The following is a 14,626-nucleotide window of genomic DNA, read 5'->3' as shown; positions in this document are numbered from 1 at the left end:
CTGGGGAGAGAGAGGGAGAGAGAGAAAGAGAAGGAGAAAGATTGCTATGAATAAGGTCCTGAATAAACTGCCTGCAAGAAGAGCTCTGGTGTTGTGTCTTCTTCCTTGCTGGTCGAGGTGGGCGTGACAGTCAATATTAGGTTAAGGGAGAAAATTTGAGATATTGAGGGGTGGGCAAGATTGGAAAGTGGGTGTGGCACCTTCCACTAGTGCTACTTGGAGGGAAAGAACTCGGAAAGGAGGTAAGGTTTGCAAGCCTATATAGGTTAAGAGATAGGACAGGTTCTGGTTCGGAGAAGATGGTGGCATGGCCTGTGATCCAAAGGTTAGTTTCTTTGATTCATGAATGAGAAACTCAACAGTTGTTAAAGTGTGTATGCAGGGTGCCCAGCCCTGAGTGGTCAGATCTAGCTTCTTTGACAGGTGTGCTACAGGTGCAAAGGAAGGTCCTACCTGATGTCCTAGGACCTCAAGGACATATCCCTCCTTTTCTGTTATATAGAGGAACAAGGGGAGAGTTAGGCTTGGGAGCTGGAACTGGATAAGGGCCTGTTGGAGCCTCTGAAAGGGCTTAGTAATGGGACAGGGGAGGGGTTCATGTGGAGAACCTAGAGCTGCCTCCTATAAGGGGCTGGCAAGGAGAGAAAAAGAGGGGATCCAGTAGTGTATGAGGTCCTTCTGTCTTTGTGTTACTTTCATTGGTTAATAAAGAAACAGCTTTGGGCCCTTAATAGGGCAGAACTTAGGTAGGCGGAGAAGACAGAACTGAATTGTGGGAGGAAGAAAGCAGAGTCAGAGAGAAGCCATGGATCCTCTGCTGAGATGAACACTGGTTAGAATCTTGCTAGTAGGCCATGACCTCGTGGTGATATGCAGATTAATAGAAATGGGTTAAACTAATATTTAAAAGTTAGCCAAGAAGAAACTAGAGCTACTGGGCCATGTAGTGATTTAATTAATACAATTTCTGTGTGGTTATTTTGGGGCTAATCTAGCTGGGCAGCAAGGACGAACAAGCAGGCCCTCATCCTCCTTACAATAATCCAGGATTTTAAGAAGCTAGCTATTCCTAGAAATGATAAAATCTCCTCCTTGGTAGAGAGGACAGCAAGAGATGATTAGGTACTTTCTGTCTAAGGTAATGGCTTTGTGGGTTGGGGTAATGGTTAGACCCAAGTAAGTGATCTGAGGGGTGGACCATTGGACCTCGGAAGGTGAGACTATATCCAGCTGGACAAGAAATTTAGAAGAGCAGAGGTGCTAGTCTGGTTAACTTTTAACAATGGGCTGCAAAGCAGACTATCATCTACATACTATATGAGTTTAGACTCAGGGAGAGACAGTGAGAGTAGATCAGAAGCTAAAGCCTGACCAAATAGGTGCCGTCTGTCCCTGAATCCCTGGGGTAGGACAGTCCAAGTGAGTTGTGTGGAGAGGCGAGTGTCAGGACCAGTCCAGGTAAAAGCGAAGATATTTGAGACTGAGAGCCAAGAGGGATAGGGAGAGCATCCTTGAGATCTAGAACTGAGAAGTGGGAGGTTACTGAAGGGATAAGAAGTGAGTAAAGGTTAGATACCACAGGATATAGGGGGACCACTGTAGAATTAAGGAGCTAGAGGTCTTGAACCAGGTGGTAGGTTCCATTAGCTTAAATTGCAAGTATAAGAGTGTTCAAAGGAGAAGAGGTGGGGAAAAGTAGCTTTTTTTCTTAGAAGGTCAGAGATGATAAGTTTAAGTCCGCTAAGGCTCTGGAGTAAAAGCGAGTTTTGAACTTGGGTAACATACCTGGTAGGATCCTGTAATTGGATGGTGATAGGGGAATGGTGTCTAGCAACAGAGGGGTTTTGGGTGTCCCAGACTTGGGGGTCCACCTGAGAGGCTGGCAAAGGAATGACGCATTGGAGCTGGTAGGGTGGGAGGCTATGAGGAGGAGGAGAGGAGCTGCTGGCGAGCCTGGGGTCAAGTGGATGGAAGGAGCAAATGAAACAGAAACTCCCACTTTAGCTAAAAAAAAATCTCTTCCCATAAGAGGTACAGGGCAGGTTGGCATGACCAAAAATGACCAAGGGAGAGGAATACCCCTGAAAATGCAATTGAGTGGTGGGGGTGGGGTCTGATGGGGTAGGTAAGGCTGCCCCCTACCCCAACAATACAGAAACAAGAAGATGTGGGTCACAAAACTCCCTCAGTACCAAGTATGTGGCTCCAGTGTCCTGGATAAAGGAGATGGACCACCCTGATACCATCATGTATACCCGTGGCTCCCTGTTAGAGATGAGAGTGGTCATCATGTCAAGGGATCCTCAGGCATCCTTAATTGACCATGGCCAGGCCTAGATGGTCGGTTAGAGAATGGTCTATGTTTGATGTCCCCATGCCATGAGGTGCAATCGCCCAATGTGAGGATTAGGGCAAGTCCAGGCCCAGTGACCATTTTGACCACATTTGAAGCAGGGACCCAGTAGTCCTCAAGCCCCGGGAGGCAAGGGACACTAAGGAGTTGCCGAGGCCATTTGGATGGCCTTGGTCAGCATTTGGTATTTTTGTTTATGGGCTTTCTCATATTTTCCATGGTACAACTTAAAAGTCAGCATTAATATTTCTGTCTGTGGGGTCAGGGACCCTCTCTTCAAACACTAAGCTTGCTCTAATGTTGGGGAAGCACTGGGAAAAGAAACGGGTCATAAGGAGCTGTCTGCTGTCTGGACTTTGACAATCTAGGTTAGTATATTGTTATAGGGCCTTTGTGAAGGAATCTAGGAATTGAGATAGATTTTCTTGTCTGTCCTGAATGATGCCCTAAAGATTATTGGCTTGAGGGAAGCCTTATGGAGACCTGCCAGGAGGCATGTTGTAAACTGACCCCTAGCTAGATCAGGGTTTCAATTGGGTCTTGATTGGGGACTGCCTCAGCCCCAGAGGAACGGGCTATAGCAGTTTGGTGAAGTTCATCTGCATGTATTCTGGCCTGTTCCCAAACTCACCTGTGCTCCTCAGAATGTGGTTGCTAGTTAGGATATATATATAATGAAAGGTGATAGTATAAGATTAAGTATTATTTTTATGAAAGAGGTAGAATTAGACATATAAGAACCCAGTTTGTTTTCCATCTGAGAGAGTTCTACCAGTGAGAAAGGGATGTGTGCCTTAACAAGTCCATTCACTCCTGTTACCTCTTGCAAAGGGAGAACTGTGGCCAGATTGGTTTGGTCAGGGTGGGGTCCCTTAGTGGCACGAGAATGCATGACAGGCAGAGTGAAAGTGGGTGCTAGAATTGGATGGTTGGAGCACCCCAGTAACGAAGAGGAGGAAGGAGCCAGAAGAGCCAAAGGAAGAGTTGTTAGAGAGAAGAGAGGGGCTGGAGAAGCTGAAGGAGCAGTTGTCTGCTGAGGTTGGAAAGGTGGGGGTTTGTTCGTGGGGTTCAGAGTAGTAGTGGGAAGTTCCTCTGGCACAGCTGGGAACAGGTGAACAGTGAACAGGAGGCAAGGAGGTGAGGTTGGAACTAAGACAGACAAAGGCTTGAATGTAAGGGAAGCCTTTCCATCTGCCCATTCTGTCATGAGCCATTTCCCCCCTAAAAATCATTATAGGAACCATCACCTTGGGAATTCTGCAGAGAACCCCACACCCATAATTATGTTAAGAATCGTTCTATTGAGAACCTGCCCCATACCCAATTAGCTGTTATCTGTTAGTGGAACTGCCTCACATTCCAGCTATCCAGGGAACTAGGTGTGGCAAATCGTGACTTCTTGGCCTACCTGTCCGAACGTCCTGGCCTACGTGACGAACCTGAACCACGTGACCTGGAACACGCGGCAAGAATCTCGTTTCCCTACCCCCCAAGTCCTCATTCAGGGGCTATATAAAGAGCAACCATGATCCTAATAAAGGGGGCTTTGACAAATCTGCTTGGCCTCATTCTTCTGTTCTAGCTCATTCCCTTCCAGGTAGTGCCCCTTCGAGACCCTGGAATAACTGATTGCAGGGTGGGTTACAAACCCCTAGACTGAGTAACCCACCCGACGCAATCGACACCATTCATTGACAGAACTAGAAAGTTCCTGTACAATGTCAGGATCTAACGAGCTGTTGGGCAGCCACTTTGTTATCTAAGGGATGCTTGGGCCATTTCTTAGTGCAAAGGTGAATAAGCGTAGGAGTCTTGAAGTAGGGCATAAAACTTAGAGGTTTGAGGGTTTTTAAAAGACATCCCAGGGGAGATGTCTGGTTTATATGGCTAGAAGACTTATTCCCCATGACTGAGTCAGAGAAAAACAAACAAGATTCAATGGCTTTATTAATCTCAGGCATACTGGAGTTTAGGTGAGGAGCAAGTTGAATGACTCTGGCTGCTCCAAGTCCCGTCAGACAGAGAGTGGGGGCTGGGGCTGAGAAGCTCGAGGGACAAAAGTCCAAGAGACAAGAAGCAAGGGACAAGGTTGGAGACAAAAACAAGGCCTCAGTCCTTAGTTGTGGGGAATTTCTGGAGATGATTGTCAGCAAAAGGAGTCTACCATTGCCTTGAAGGCCGTGGTTAGGGGCACTCCCATTTCCAAGAACACCAGAAGGGTGCTAGAATATAACTGTTACTCCCATGGGTTCAGGAAAGTGCTTACACCAACTAGGAAGGTACACACTCACCAACTGAAGTAGCCAATGTTGTGCAAAGTGATCCAGTGGCCTGGCAGATAGGTGAATTGGTCCAGGGTTCCAACCCCGTGGGGAGGGGCAGGAGAGCCTAGTAAGTGTCAGCACCAATGACATTACTGTGCGTGAGAATGGACCACAAGATATACAAGGCAACACATTTTAAAAGTTTTATTAATAAAGAGAAAGGAAAAAGGTGGGTGTACAGGCCTGTTCAAAAGAAGCGTGGAGAGAGAGAGAGAGAGAGAGAGAGAGAGAGAGAGAGAGAGAGAACATGTGGCAAGCATGCCTGCTTTTTAAAGTTGTCCAGTGCAAGCATACAGGGGCTTACGAAGCCAAGCCACACATGTATAGATGGCATGGCCATGCTCTGCGTCAGTGTAGATTATGTAGGGTTAGGACCCTAGGGTGACTAGACAATTTGCCTGAGTGCTGATGGTGTATGCGCAGCTGTGGGACCCTGGAAATGCTAGCACCTGGCACAATTAAGCATTTTGCCTGAATACTGACAGCTGTGGGAGCCTGTATGTGGTGGAAATGAGAACAAAAGGTGTGAGCCACCATGCCCTTTGAGATATCCATATAGAATATATTTCTCTGAAAATCTGTATTTCTGTTTTTGGGTATATGCATGTGTGGTAGTTTGAAAGAAAATGGTAGATATTGCTTGGTCATTCAGGCCAACCAGAACCAAAAATAACCACACAGACTATATTAATTAAAACACTGCTTGGCCTATTAGTGCTTCTTCTTCTTCTTCTTCTCTTCTTCTTCTTCTTCTTCTTCTTCTTCTTCTTCTTCTTCTTCTTCTCCTTCTTTTTTTTTCTTTTTTCTTTCTTTTTTTTTTTTTTGGTCTGTCGAGACAGGGTTTCTCTAGTTTTGGAACCTGTCCTGGAACTAGCTCTTGTAGACAAGGCTGGCCTTGAACTCACAGAGATCCACCTGCCTCTGCCTCCCGAGTGCTGGGATTAAAGGTGTGTGCCACCACCGCCCAGCTTAGCTCTAATTTCTTATTGGCTATTTCTTATATTAATTTAACCCATTTCTATTAATCTGTATATCACCATGAGGTCATGGCCTACCAGCAGAGTTTCATCATGCCTATCTCCAGCGACTCCATGGCATCCCTCTCTGCCCTCATTTCTCCCAGCATTCAGTTCTGTCTTCCCCGCCTACCTAAGTTCTGCCCTATCAACAGGCCAAGGCAGTTTTTTTTATTCATTAATGGTAATCACAGCACAGAAAGGGGACTCACACATCACCTCCTCTTTTCTGTTTAAATAAAAAGGAAAGTTTTCCCTTTAACATAGTAAAATTACATATAACAAAAGTTACTAAGCAAGAATTACAGTTATAATATTTATATCTATTTTATCTTTTATCACAACTAAGAAAAACTATATCTATTCTTCAACTCCACTAAAGACTCCAGAAGGATAGAATATTACCTAAGTAAACAGGAAGTACATTGTAAACAACTTCCAAAACTCTAGAATTGATAGAGACATCTTGTTACCTGGACAGTCACCCAGAGTTCTTCTGTACCATTGGGGTATCCATCTTCAGCCTACAGGCCCATAGTATCCAGCAGACTTTTCATGAAGCAGGAAATCTTAAAGACAGATCTGCCTATATTGGCAGTTTGCCAGTCACTTTCTTCTGTATCCTGCAGAATGTCTCACAGACTCATGAAGCAGGAATCCCAAAGGACTGTCTCATCTTTAGGCAAGTTCAGCATTCATTTCTCTTTGGGTCCTGCATGTCCAGTTAAACAGTCCAGGCAAGAGCAGTTTCTTGCCCAAATGGCTAGCAAACTCCATAAGGAGCCTCTTCGATGCCCATCTTCCTCTTGAAGTAATTGGTGCTGCCAGGAGCGGACATGTCTCACTGTCATGAAAAGTTCTAAGTTCTTAAACATTTTAAATGCCATATTCTGAAGTTCTCTGAAAGATTTGAAGAATACTTATCTAACTGAGATATATCTCTATATACATCTAGAAAAATCTAACATGACTAGAAGTTTGACTATTATAGATGATTATCTATTAACCTATATTTCTTAATTATACATTACATTTTTAGATGAACTATGCAAACACAATACCTTAATCAAGGGCAGAAATATATATATACAGTATAAGCAAATTTACCTTAAATTTATATCAAGAGACCAAGATTCATACCAATGCAAATTATTAATATCTATATCATATCCCCCTTTAAATGTAAAAGAAAAATTATAAACAATATTTGGGAATATGGGCATAGTTCTGTCCATACTTCCTGCTGTTTGGGTCACTGTTAATCATGTCTTTCATGGTGTATTATGTTCATCTCAGTCAGCAGTTGGGCAAAGTAATTTTTTGAGGGTGTTCATGGTGACCTTTCAGGGGGACGTGGTCTATCAAACCATATTGGTCTGGAAGCAACCCACAGGTTCTCATCTTTTGTGCAAACAAAAGGAGAACCTCTTTTCCAAAGCAACATACCCTTAGACCCAAATTTGGAAGTCTTGATACCTTTATAATATACATGCTGGTTTACCTTAGCAGCCCGTACACTGAAATGTCTCTCTGCACTTAGCTCTTTCACAGTCAAAAAGTTCAAAGAAAACACAATAATATACAAAATCTAGACTCTCTGTATATAGTCCATCTTTACTTGGCTTATTTTTCTTTACTACTTTTAATCTATGGCTATCCATACTCTGTCTCTTTAAAAACTTTGTTTTGTTTTTATAAACCATTTACTTCTTTTTTATAAATCTCTATACTCTTTTTCTTCTCTCTCCCAAGCCTATGTACATTTATCCAACACTGTGACTCATCTGGATTTGTCTTTATTGCATATCTATAATTATTTACTGTCCAGGAGTGCTTTTTAAAATGCTAACCACTTCTTAAAAACTTAAGTTATGCCATTAGTAGAGTGTATACGGTACTATCTGCTTGCTCTGCACAGTCTAAAACTCAAGCTGCGCTATTACTGTGGTATATGTGGTACTGCCTGCTCTCTCTGCACAGTCAGCATGGCAGACCTGCTTGCACCTCTGAGCCATGCACACTGCCCCAGTTCCAGGCACAAAGCTGTCCACATTGCCATCAAGCATGTTGCAGCATGCTGCTCACAAACCCCATTCAAATGCTCTGTAGCCGGACCTCCTGCCTGAAAGAGGCAGAAGTCACACTGGCAGCACAACCCAGAAAGCTGGCATTTCAAAATGGCACGCCTTTTTTCCTGCTAAGGCTGAGTCAGGAAAGCCTGTCTTAAAGGAGCTGCGGCACACCACCAGCAAACAGCATGAAGCTGTGTTAAACTCTCTCTTTATATATTTTTTGTTCTAGAATTCCTTTTCAAGTCATCTCAGGTTTTATGTGGATTTACTTGGCCATGTGGGTGACAATTTGTAGGAGGAGGCTGCTTGGTCATCCCAGCCACCCAGAACCAAAATAACCACACAGAAATTATATTAATTAAAACAATGCTTGGCCTATTGGCTCTAGCTTCTTATTGGCTAACTCTTATATTAATTTAACCCATTTCTTTTTTTTTAATATTTTATTTATTACATGTACAATACAGTGTTCTGCCGCCATGTATGCCTGCATGCCAGAAGAGGGCACCAGATCTCATTACAGATGGTTGTGAGCCACCATGTGGTTGCTGGGAATTGAACTCAGGACCCCTGGAAGAACAGTCAGTGTCCTTAACCTCTGAGCCATCTCTCCAGCCCCTAATTTAACCCATTTCTATTTGTTAAGTAAAAATAATAAGAAAGAGGCAGCTCCACCGGCACAAGAAACCCAATTAGATCAAATCAAACCAAATCAAAATGCTCATTGTTTTATTAAGAATAACACTCTCGGGTGGCCGAGCACATGGCAGGAAGACAGAAAAGCAGGGAGCCCATGCAAACCCAGAACCACGTGTTTCTCCTATGGGAGCCCACTTAAATATCCTGAGGGGGTGGTCCTGACCTCCACCAGGGAGGGGTCAGGACCTGATATGCTGGGATTTGGAGTCCAGACCAATACAACTCCCAGGCCAGGGGGGCTGGGATTGATTCCAGGGGCTGGGGCTGTGTTCCCAACTTAACACTATTAATCTGTATATCACGATGAGGTCATGGCCAACCAGCAACGTTTCATCACATCTGTCTCTGGCAGCTCCATGGCATTCCTCTTTCCACCTTCCTTTCTCCCAGCATTTAGTTCCATCTTCCCTGGCTACTTCAGTTCTGTTCTATCAACAGGCCAAGCAGTTTATTTATTCATTAATGGTAATCACAGCACACAGAGTGGACTCACACATCAAGATATGCTAGGCTTGTAGGCCAGAGTAGGATGCCCCAACATTATGGAGGAATGTTGTGGAAAATCCTTTTGTACACTGAAGATTTGCTGCTGTGATTGGTTTAATAAACAAGCTAACTGGCCAATAGCCAAACAGGATAAAGTTAAGCAGGAATGTCAAACTGAGAATGAGGGCATGAGGAAGGGCAGAATCAGAGGATTGGCCTTCCAGGTGAAGAATGAGTTGGACACCCAAAATAGGATAGAGGTAAAAGCCATGAGTCTTGGGGCAGCACATAGATTAATAGAAATGGGCTAAGTAGTTAGAGCTAGTTAGTAACAAACCTGAGCTATTGGCTGAGCATTTGTAATAAATATAAGCCTGTGAGTGATGATTTGAGAGCAGCTGCAGGACAGGAAATCTCCACCACCAGTTGGTGCTTTCTCCAGTCTCTTTATCTCTCTTTCCCTTTAATCTTCACAGTCTATTACCTAGAATATCCCTTCTCTTCTGCCTAGACAGACACTTTCCTTTTGTGTGTGGATATGTACATGTTGTACATGTACAAGTATGCACATGTGTGCGGAGGCCTGGCATCAGAGTCAGGTGTCTTTTTCAATCCCTCCTAACCTCAGTTACTTACTTGTTAAACTATTCATGCAAATGAGTGCTCTATTTGCATGTATGCCTGCATGACAGACAAGTAGAAGAGGGTGTCAATTTATTATAGATGGTTGTGAGTCAGCCTGTTGTTGCTGGGAATTGAACTCAGGACCCCCTGAAAGACCAGCCAGTGCTCTTAACCACCAAGTTATCTCTCTAGACCCTTTCTTTTTTTTTTATTTTTTATGTCTTTTATTTTTTGATTTTTTTAAGACAAGGTCTCTCTGTGTAGGCCTGGCTGTTCTGGAACTCTGTGTGTGGACCAGACTGTCTTCAAACTCACAGAGGTCCATCTGCCTCTGCCTCCCAAGTCCTGGGATTAAAGGCATGCCCACTATATCTGATATTGGTATGATTATGTTTTCATTGGTTAAATTCCTCCATTTTTCCAAGATTGGAGAAGTAAAGGAGCTGGAGAGAAACAAGATGGCATTTGGAGCATCATATTCAAGTCAGATTTTGTAGTGGGAGCAGTGGGCTGCATTCTTGCCACCCGGCTCCCGGCCGCCTGGCTAGCTTATGCCCCAAAATAACAACACACAAATTGTATTCTTTTAAACACTGCTTGGCCCATTAGCTCTAGCCTCCTCTTGGCTCTCATATCTTGCCTAACCCATATTTAGTAATCTGTGTAGCACCAGTCTTACCGGGAAAGATTCAGCATGTCTGACCTGGTGACTTGCTTCATCGGGTCTGCCCTGGAGAGAGGCAGCATGGCGTCTGAGCTCACTTCCTCTTTCTCCCAGCATTCTGTTCTGTCTACTCTGCCTATCTAAATTCTAACCTATCAGGCCAAGCAGTTTCTTTATTAATTAACCAATGAAATCCCACATCAAGATTTCATCACTGTCCTTAGAAGCCTGAATTGCTCAGCTGTGTAAAAGTTAAAAAAGGGACACAGAGAACCTCCCCCAAGGCCTGGATTGTATTTGTTATTATTGTTTGTCAGTGCACTGTGACTGGGAACCCCTCCCACATCACTGATCAGGAAAATGCCTTACAGGGTTGTCCACAGGCCAATAAAATGGAGGCATTTTCTACTAGAGGTTCTAGATGGCGCTAGTTTGTGTCGAGCTGACAGACACTAGCTAGCATACCATACAAAATGCTATGTAGGGATGCACTTCTTTATACCCTCAGTGTAGAGAGGAGGAAACAGGTGGGCTCCTGGAGCTGGTGGCCGTGCAGCCTAGCCTAACTGGTGAGATCAGGGTAGTGTGGTAGGACTGTGTCAGAGGTGGTGGATTGTGTTCTGAGGATAAGAACAGCACAGGTTGTCTTCCACACTCCTCTGCCCCCCCACACACAAAGTGCACCTTAATACATGCTCACAGAAAGATGCATTAAATATTGGCATGAATAATCTTTAGGATACAATAACAGGATGGAGATGTAGCTTGGTTGGTAGAGTGCTTGCCTACTGTAAACAAAGCTTTGTTTCTCCTTGCACCTCTTAAAACCAGGCACAGAGCACTTGGGAAGTGGAGGCAGGAGTAGCAGGTGTTCATGGGAAGGGTACAGGAGACCATTTTCCAAACAAAACAAAGCAAAAAACCAGATGAGGTGACACACACCTTTAATCCCAGCACTGCAGCACTAGGGAGGAGGATCTCTGTGAGTTCAAGGCCAGCCTGGTCTAAAGACAGGATTTTTCTGTGTAGCCCAGGCTGTCTTAGAATTCACTTTGTAATCTAGGATGGCCTTAAACTCAGATCTGGCTGCCTCTCCCTCTGAGTGCTAGGATTAAAGGCTTGCACCACCAAGGTGGGGCATCTTTGTTTTTTTTTTTTTTTATAAATGTTCTGTGTTTTATTTTCCATGGAAGGCTTTGCTTCCTGTGTCCCATTTCCATAGACTCCTGAGGGCTACTTAAAGCTGAAGAAAAAGTTTGGCCATGGCAGCTCACTCCTGATCCCTCCCCTCCAGAGGTGAAGGGAGAGGGAGCACTAGAAATTGGAGGTCATCTCAGTTTACAGAGTGAGTTCTGGGCCAGCTGGAGTTACACAGTGAGACTTGGCCCCCAAAGCAAAAACTGAGCCAAAAGAAGAAGAGGAAGAGGAAGGAAGGAGGGAAGGGAGGAAGGAAGGAAGGAAGGAAGAAAGGACCCCTGTTTTCTTAGAGTCAGAAAGAGAGACAATTTTTAATCTATACTAACAGTGTGTTGGTGTAGGCGGTCCTTCTATCTATGTGTTGCTTTCATTGGTTTAATAAAGAAACTGCCTTGGCCTTTTTTTTTTTTTTTTTTGGTTTTTCGAGACAGGGTTTCTCTGTGGCTTTGGAACCTGTCCTGGAACTAGCTCTGTAGACCAGGCTGGTCTCGAACTCACAGTGATCCGCCTGCCTCTGCCTCCCGAGTGCTGGGATTAAAGGCGTGCGCCACCATTGCCAGGCTCTGCCTTGGCCTTTTGATAGGGCAGAACTTAAATAGGTGGAGTAGACCGAACTGAATTCTGGGAAGAAGGGCAGTGTGGCAGATGCCATAAAGCACCTGCCCGAGACTGTCGCTGGTTAGAATCTTTCCCAGTAAGCCACAACCTCGTGGTGCTATTATTATTATTATTATTATTAATAGATGATGATGATTATTATTAATATCAAGATGTGAGATAAATCACATTTTGGGTTATATCAAGATGTGAGAGTCAGCCAATAAGAGGCTAGAGATAATGGGCCAGGCAGTAATTTAATTAATACAATTTCTGTGTGATTATTTCGGGGGTTAAGCTAGCCAGGCGGGCTGGAACAAAGGGGCCCCATGCTCCCTACAGCAGTGTGTGACTAGAGTTGTGTTTCCATGCAATGTGGTTAAGTATATTCTTTTGTCAGTGTGTGTGTGTGTGTGTGTGTGTGTGTAAAATCTTCCTAGACTGCTCCCCTGCTACTCATAGCAGTCTGAAACGTCAATAATTTTGCACACACAATGAAAACTAGTGTTATTTGTCAACTTGACAGAAGTTAGAATAATCTTGTTGGCGCTTGTTGGGGTGAGTGGACCCACCCACTGTGGGTGGTACCATCCTCTATTCAGGAAATCCTGGACTAGGCAAGAGTAGAGAAATCAAGCAGAGCACTAGTCAGCTTTAAGCTACTGCTTCCTTCTGTGAATAGAATGTAAATAGTTGCTTCAGGCTCCTGCTGCTGGTCTTTCCCCACTGCGGTGACAGACTGTGTGCCTTGATCTTAGAGCTGACGTAACTGCCTTGTCCCTTAAATTGTTTTGATCAGAGTGTTTTTATCACAGCAACAGCACAAGAAGCTAAGACAAGCACCTATGGTAAATAAGTTGTAAATTAGCACAGATTAGCAATAATAACTAACAGAACAATTATAACGATTTCTTAACCGAGGAGTCATTCTTACCTGTGTTAGCTGACCTCAGCCTATGAGTTCTTTTACAATTTTTTCTTTGGAGCTCAAAAGATTAAGAGCACCTGACAGGGAACCCGGGATCAGTTCCCAGCACCCACGTGGCAATTGTAACTCCAGTTCTAGGGGATCTAATTCCCTCTTCTGACCCTAGCTGGCACCAGGCACGCAGGTGGGGCACAGACACACATGCTGGCAAAACACCAATAAGTTTCATTGAAATACACATGAAATAAAATCTGAAACATAAACTTACATGATTGAAAGACAGAAGCTTTAACTTTTGCAGACCATCGCTCTGTCTCTGTCTTTGTCTCTTTCTCTGACTCTCTCTCTGTCTCTCTGTCTCTCTGCCTCTGTCTCTGTCTCTCTCTCTCTCTCTCTGTGTCTCTAATGTGGAACGTCCTTCTGTATGCTGTGAATGTGTGTTGCTTTTATAGGTTGAAGAATAAAGTTACTTGGGCTCTGGCAGGGCAGAATATAGGTAGGTGGGTATAGGTAGGCGGGAAAGCCAAACTGAATACAGGGAGAAAGAAGCCAGAGTCGAGGAGCAGCTGCTGGAGGAGGAAGATGCCAGAGCATTGGTGGTCAGTAACAGGGCACGTGGCAAAAAACAGATTATTAGAAATGGGTTAATTTATATGTAAGACATAGCCTGAGCCATTGTCCTAGCAATTATGATTACTACCACCCTTAGAGTGGTTATTCGGGAAATAGCGGGTGGAAGAGAAACCTCCAACTACCACCCTCTTACACAAACACACACACAGTGAATTTATAAATATAATGCAAATTTTTAAAGGGCCAGTGAGTTGACCCAGTGGATAAGATCTCATCCAGCCAAGCCTGATATCTAATGCAGTAGACAGTATCGTCGTGGAATCATGACAAAGGTACAGCAGTTACTCCGAGTGCCTAAGGGGTCAGTGGTTACTGTGAGTGTCTAAGGGGACAGTTGTTACTCCGAGTGTCTAAGGGGACAGTGGTTGCTGTGAGTGTACAGCAGTTACTCCGAGTGCCTAAGGAGTCAGTGGTTACTGTGAGTGTCTAAGGGGACAGTTGTCAATCTGAGTGTCTAAGGGGACAGTTGTTACTCTGTCTAGGGGCAATGTGTTCCAAGGATCCCATGTATAATAAAATTTACATGTGCTTGTCTCTCATGTAAAATAGCATGGTGTTTGCACATATCTGTATACAATTTCCTATGTGCTTTATTTTTTTAATATGTGTGTTTGTGTATATGTTTATGTGTGTGTTTGGCAGCACACTTTTTTTTACATGTGTGGAGGTCAGAGGGCAGCATCATGTATCTGCCTCTGCTCCTTTCTACCTTACTTTTTTTCTAACAAGATCTCTCCCTGACCGTGAAACTCATTGGTTTGGCTCACTTTAGCCCAAGGGCTCTTCCTCTCTCTGCCTCTTCAGTGCTGGAATTACAGTGCTCACTCCAGCGCTTGCTTTTCGTGTAGACGCAGTTCAGATCCTCCTGGCTCCACCTCCCAGTGCTAGGGTTAACGGCGTGCACCTCCAACGCCTGGCTTCCACCCTCTTCTCATAGTCATTTGTTAAGATTAAAAAGTATTTCTATTCCAAAGTTGCACAGAGAAATCCTGTCTAAAAACCAAAAAAAAAAAAAAAAAAAAAAAAAAAAAAA

This window comes from Alexandromys fortis, unplaced genomic scaffold (genome assembly GCF_014885135.2).
Source record: "Alexandromys fortis isolate MF-2015 unplaced genomic scaffold, M_Fortis_MF-2015_v1.1 scaffold_218, whole genome shotgun sequence".
In the NCBI taxonomy this organism is placed as follows: domain Eukaryota; kingdom Metazoa; phylum Chordata; class Mammalia; order Rodentia; family Cricetidae; genus Alexandromys; species Alexandromys fortis.
This window is presented reverse-complemented; position numbering follows the sequence as displayed.